At 42.5% G+C, this 5,759-nt stretch overlaps 1 pseudogene; it reads right to left on the reverse strand.

Moving 5' to 3' along the window:
• Positions 1 to 1,078: 1,078 nt before the first annotated feature.
• On the reverse strand, positions 1,079 to 1,677 carry LOC124657169 (annotated as a pseudogene).
• Positions 1,678 to 5,759: the final 4,082 nt, after the last annotated feature.

Raw genomic sequence — 5,759 nt, forward strand, 5'->3', positions numbered from 1 at the left:
ACGTATGAGGGAAAGCACAACCATGAAGTTCCAGCAGCCAGAAATAGCGGGCATGCGAGTTCTGGTTCTGGCAGCGCTCCACCGTCTGCGCCTCAGGCCAACCTCTCACACCGCAGGCAAGAGCAACCACAAGGCACCTTTGCTCAGTTCGGTGGCGCATCTCCCTTTGGTTCCTTTGGCATCCCGCCAAGGGGCCAGTTGGGAGCGGTGCCTGGCAATTTCCGCTTCGGGATGGCCCCACCAGGCATGTCGATGCCGATGCCTGTTGCCCGTCATCCGTCAATGATGCAGGGCTTCCCAGGGCTCATGATGCCAGAAGGACAGCCGAAGGCAGAGCCAGGGACGCAGTCCGGCTACCCGATGGCAAATGCAGCTTACCAGCAGATGATGATGAACAGGCCCCCCTTTGGTCCTCAGATGTAAATAATACTAGGATGGAAAGAAAGGAAAGAGATAGATTTGCTCCAGCTTGCCTGTAAACATGGTAGAGAATTGCTACAGCATAGCTTCGTTCTAGTTTTTCTTCGTCAACTCCATTTCTTTTTTCTTATGGGCATTTTTTATGCAAAGAATGAATAGGATGATTCTCATGTCTTTCAGTTTTTGTAATCAGAAAAAAGGGGGATAGATAACATGACAATGGGATTTGTTTAATCAATCAAAACATCTTCTGGTTATGAGGGTTAGCAACAGCTCACATAATTGTGAAATGCTACTAAACCTGGTGCTTTCATACGTCTCTGAACTCTGAATGAAAACATTTGCTGCCATTCTGACGCTAGGAAAGAAATGCTGCTGCGTCCTACACTAGTTTATACAGTAGATTTCAATCACTGTGTACTGCCGTTCTTAAGAGCGTACATTGTGTTTTCTTCTTTTTATTCTTCGATTATAAAATACCGAAATGGTGTAAAATTAGGAATTTTTATGTCTACACGAATGCATTTTTGTTCGAAAAACATTAGAATATCACAGGCTCAGGTAGATAGTACTACTGAAGTGCTAACAGTAAACAGGTAACAACAAGGGAAGCAGCAGTTTGGATTTGCATTCCCGCGCCAACAAATTTCGTTCAGGCTCAGTACGCCGGCCCCCTGGTGACGGAGCCTGGGAACACCACGACCTCGTCGCCGGCCGCCACACCGTGCCACTCGAACGACCTGGCCTCGTCCATCACGCTCTGCCCGTGTATGAAGAAGTAGCCGCCGTCGCAGGGCAACGGGAACCCGCCGGAGCCGGACGACGAGACGCGCTCCAGGTACACGCGCAGCGCCGACACCGCCCTCGCGCGCGCACCGCCACCTCCAATCGCCCGGCGCCGCACCGCGACACCACCGTCAGACGCAGCGGCGGTGCCGGTGGCGCGACGCTGTCCCGCCTGGTCTTGACGCCCGGCCTCCTGCTCTCCTTCTGACGCTGCGCCCGGCGCGTGTCCTCGTCGTCGATGGCGACGTGGACGACAGAGCCCTCCACGAGGCCGTACCGCCCGGTAAAGCCGTGGCTTTCGTCGTCGACGTCGTCCACGAGCGCGTGGCCGTCGTGGGAGAGGGACATGGCGGTGGCAAGCCAGCCCTTGCGGCCCTGGAGCTTCTGCTTGATGTCTCGGACGGTGTCGAAGAAGCCCGCCTCCATCTTGAAGGGCGCCTCCTCTGACGAGCACACGAAGGTCACGTCCATCGCCACCACAAGCAGGCAAGCAGGGATGTGGCATGGTATATATGCACCGCCGATTCCTGGATGAAAATGCAGGTCGTGCGAATCTTGGATTTGGCTGCATGAATTGTAAATGAACATCTTGGATTGGTCTTCTTCAGAGAGTTCAGACTTCATGCATGATCAAGATGCCTGAGTGGTTGTTATCATGCAGAATGCCATAGTCATTCTCTCATCTCACAATTCTAAGATCAGGTTGAAATGTAATTGTCAAGAGAACTTTAACGGCAAAAAGCATCGCATGAGCAAATTGTGATGGCAGTCTCGAATTTCTTTTTTACTTCTTGCTGGAAGTGCCTCCTCCCTGATGGCAGTCTGCAAATTAGGCTAAGCTCCTCATGCTGATAAACATATTAAGTGTAAATAGGCAACCTTCAATAACGATCAGAATTTCAGCGCTCCCTCGTGTAGCATCTTTTTCTTGTCAGGATAATCTCATGTACCACCTTCACAACAGAAAAATAATAATGTATAACATTTTCCTATTGGACACAATATTTCACTTTTAGATTGCCAGCGAGCATCTACATGGTAATTGATGTTGGCATACTTACTCCAGTGATAATAGCTCAAAAACTGCAAATGGGCCTTTAGACTCATGCACTTTCAGCTCCCTTTTAAATGAAATACGGATCCTATGATTCACCAAAAAACACGATTTTACATATAAGTTATTTTTATTTCCTTTGTCTTCTTGGGTTGCAATTTTTTAGACTACACATACCCAATGTAAAAATCCTTGATCGTTGTATATCTACATGGGGTACCATATTTTCAAAAATTCATAAAGAGGATTTTAAATTTTAATAATTCTGAAAAAAAACCATGATTTATTCTACCAACTTGCAAGATCTTAAAGCGAAAGAGCTTATATTATAATCTACAAAAAATGGTTTAGAAGAACGTTTGATCACATAGTTGTTGGCGCATTGGCAATGCACCCAGCTAGACCAAAATCTTGTGTTCGAATCCTTTTTAAACATATATTTTGTACTATTTTCTCGTAACTACATTGTACTAGGGACAGACTGGCATAATGGACTCACACCCTGTAGCGTCCCCAACTTAATAATAAGTTAAAATTAAACGACCAAGCTCGAAAAAAGTCAAGTAGCTAGAAATCATGGATAAATAAGAAGATATCACGCGTTTCTTGTATATGGAGGCTGACATCAGAAATCCATCAGCCGAGTAGCGTCCCTCAAAGTTATAGCAAGGTAAAAATGGAACGGAAAAGATCGGAAAAAAGCAAGTAGCCCCATATCACAGGTAAAAAATCAAAGATGGCACAAGTTTCTGGTAAACATCTTAGACCAATCAGCTAGCAGCACCAACGTCCCTCAAGGCCTCAAAGTTGTAACAAGATAAATTAAACTGAAAGGATCGAAAAAGTAAGTACCCCTTAATATCATGGGTAAAAAATATTCAAGATTTCTCAAGTTTGTTGTACACGAAGGCTAACATCAGGGACCTATCAGGAAACAACAGCAGGCAACAACAACAGTAGCGTCCCTCAACGTTTCAAAGGTAGTATCAAACGGAAGGGATAAAAAAGGCAATTATCAGTAATATAACGAGTAAAAAATAATTGAGATATCACACGTCACTTGTAAATAAAGGTGACATCTGGAACCCATCAGTCAGCAACACCCTCAATGTTTCGAAGTTAAAATCAAACGGAAGGGATCGAAAAAATAGGCAGGTATACCGCAATATCATAGGAAAAAAATAAATGAGATATCACACGTTTCTTGTACATAGAGTCTGATATGGGGGGCCCATCATCTTGCCACGTCCCTCAACGTTAACAAGGCAGCAGGAGATCGAAAGAAAAATCAAGTAGCTAGAAATCACAGATAAAAAATAATCAAAGAAAAGAAAATATTCTTGTTTAGAGAAGCCGACATCGGGAACCCATCTCGCCAGCGAGTATTTCAACCAACGGTGTAGCTAGGAATTGTTGACGCCTCGGGCCAAAAAACCAAGGGCCCAATTTTTTTGAAGAAAACTCCAGTTTTAAGGCATAAGAGAATACAAGCTCCGTTGCAGAATTAAAATGAATTTAAACACTTGATTTGATGGTATTTCAACACTGAATGTAAGATATAACAAAAGACATTATATAATGCCAATCAACACGTAAACCTCCCATGACTACATCTTCAATAGTAGAAGAAGCTAAACCTTCAAGTATGAAATTTAAAATGCCAATTAGTACGTAAACAACAAGTGAAATAGTTCATAATGGATGCAAAATATGAAAACCTACTTCTAGGACGAGGTAAAATGCCTTTGCACAAGCAATAGTCTTGAAATTGCTCTATGATCTTTCACTCTTCAATACTAACAAATGCATCTCGCTCAATATAACAGACCATTCTATGATTCATCCAGTCATCACCCATCTTGTTCCTCAACCCAGTCTTGATAATGCTCATTGCTGAAAAGGTCCTTTCCTCTGTTGCAGTTGCAACCGGCAAAATAATTGCTAACTCAACAAGGAGATAAACCAAGGGGAAAGTTGTGTGCATATCAGCTAGAACCATCTTCATGGCAAGATGACCAAGATCATTACAGTTCATCAAATGAGGATCAACTCTTGCTTCCAGGATGAATGATTCTAATTGGTTTCTAAGGACAAAATAAACTTCATATGTAGAGAAGTTAGCAACATACGTACTATCAAGCTCAACTAAATTTTCTTCATTATAATTGGAAAACGAATTCGTGGGATCAAGGCAACCTATGCATCTCAACAATTGAGTAGATCTTTCAGAGAAGGTTGTTTAACTCGACAATAATTTGATCATGTAACACATTGCATATTTCATTTCTGAAGTTCTTGTATCTTCCATATTTGGCACTACAATGTTGTATTTGAGACAAAAATACATTTACCTCTTTAAGGAGCTCATCCCAACCATCCTGCCTTATCTCTTGAAATTTATCTAATGTGGTTTTAATCAATCCCACTGCACGCACAATGTTCTGGTTTTTATTTTGCAAGCAAGATGATAGATCATTAGTCTTGCCCAATAATCGAATCATAATATGCAATATGAGAACAAATTCAAATGTATCCATGTGCTTTATCAACCCCCACTGTGGTTCTTTGTGCAACATTTTTCGCATCAAGGAATAAATTTTCCGATACCTTCGGAATCTGGTTTCCACATCAGAACAAGTCGGCATAAGGTTCTGTGATGTGATCCCCACTGTGTATCACTGGGTCTTGCAAGGTTAGTTAATTGGTTTTTGCCATTCCCACCAACAAGGTCTCCCGCCTCTAACTGGCGCACAATTTCATCATGCTACTCTCGGCCAATTGATCATGTCTTTTACAGGAAGCATTAACAATGTTGACAACCATGCTAGTGTATTCAAAAAAATCCCTTATCGATGAACAACACTTAGCAACAGCAACAACAACTAATTGCAACCGATGTGCAAAGCGAGTGTATATAATGAGCATATGGATATTCTTCCAAGATCAATCTTTGCGGCCCACAAAATTCGCCTCTCATATTTGAAGCCACATCGTAACCATGCCCTCTCAAATTAGACATAGATAAGCCATGAGTAGCAAACATACTATCCAAAGCTGACTTGAGTGAAGCTACTCTAGTATCAAGAACATGCTCAATTGCAATAAATCTCTCAATCACCTCCCCTATTTTGTTGACATACCTACATAAGAGAAAAGGAGCACGATTAATATGTAGCAACTTTGAGAAAATATAAGTGCAACACACATACATACAATACAATTCAAGGCTACTACCTCAAACACATAGTCATTTGCTCCTTAATAGATGCATCTCTGGACTCATCAACAAGCAAGGCAAATTTACTGTCTCCAATATCCTCAATAATGGCTCTGGTGGTCTCTTGTGCATAAGCTTTGCACAAGTCCAGTTGTTTCTCAGGTGAAGTCAACTTATGGTTCTCCCCGGCATTCCCAATCAATTTTTCTGCCTTTGGATCTTTCTTCGTCTACAATTCCAACATCCCCTTAAAGTTACCCTTATTCTGTGAGTTAATAGACT

The sequence above is a fragment of the Lolium rigidum genome, chromosome 5, assembly GCF_022539505.1.
Source record: "Lolium rigidum isolate FL_2022 chromosome 5, APGP_CSIRO_Lrig_0.1, whole genome shotgun sequence".
In the NCBI taxonomy this organism is placed as follows: Eukaryota; Viridiplantae; Streptophyta; class Magnoliopsida; order Poales; family Poaceae; genus Lolium; species Lolium rigidum.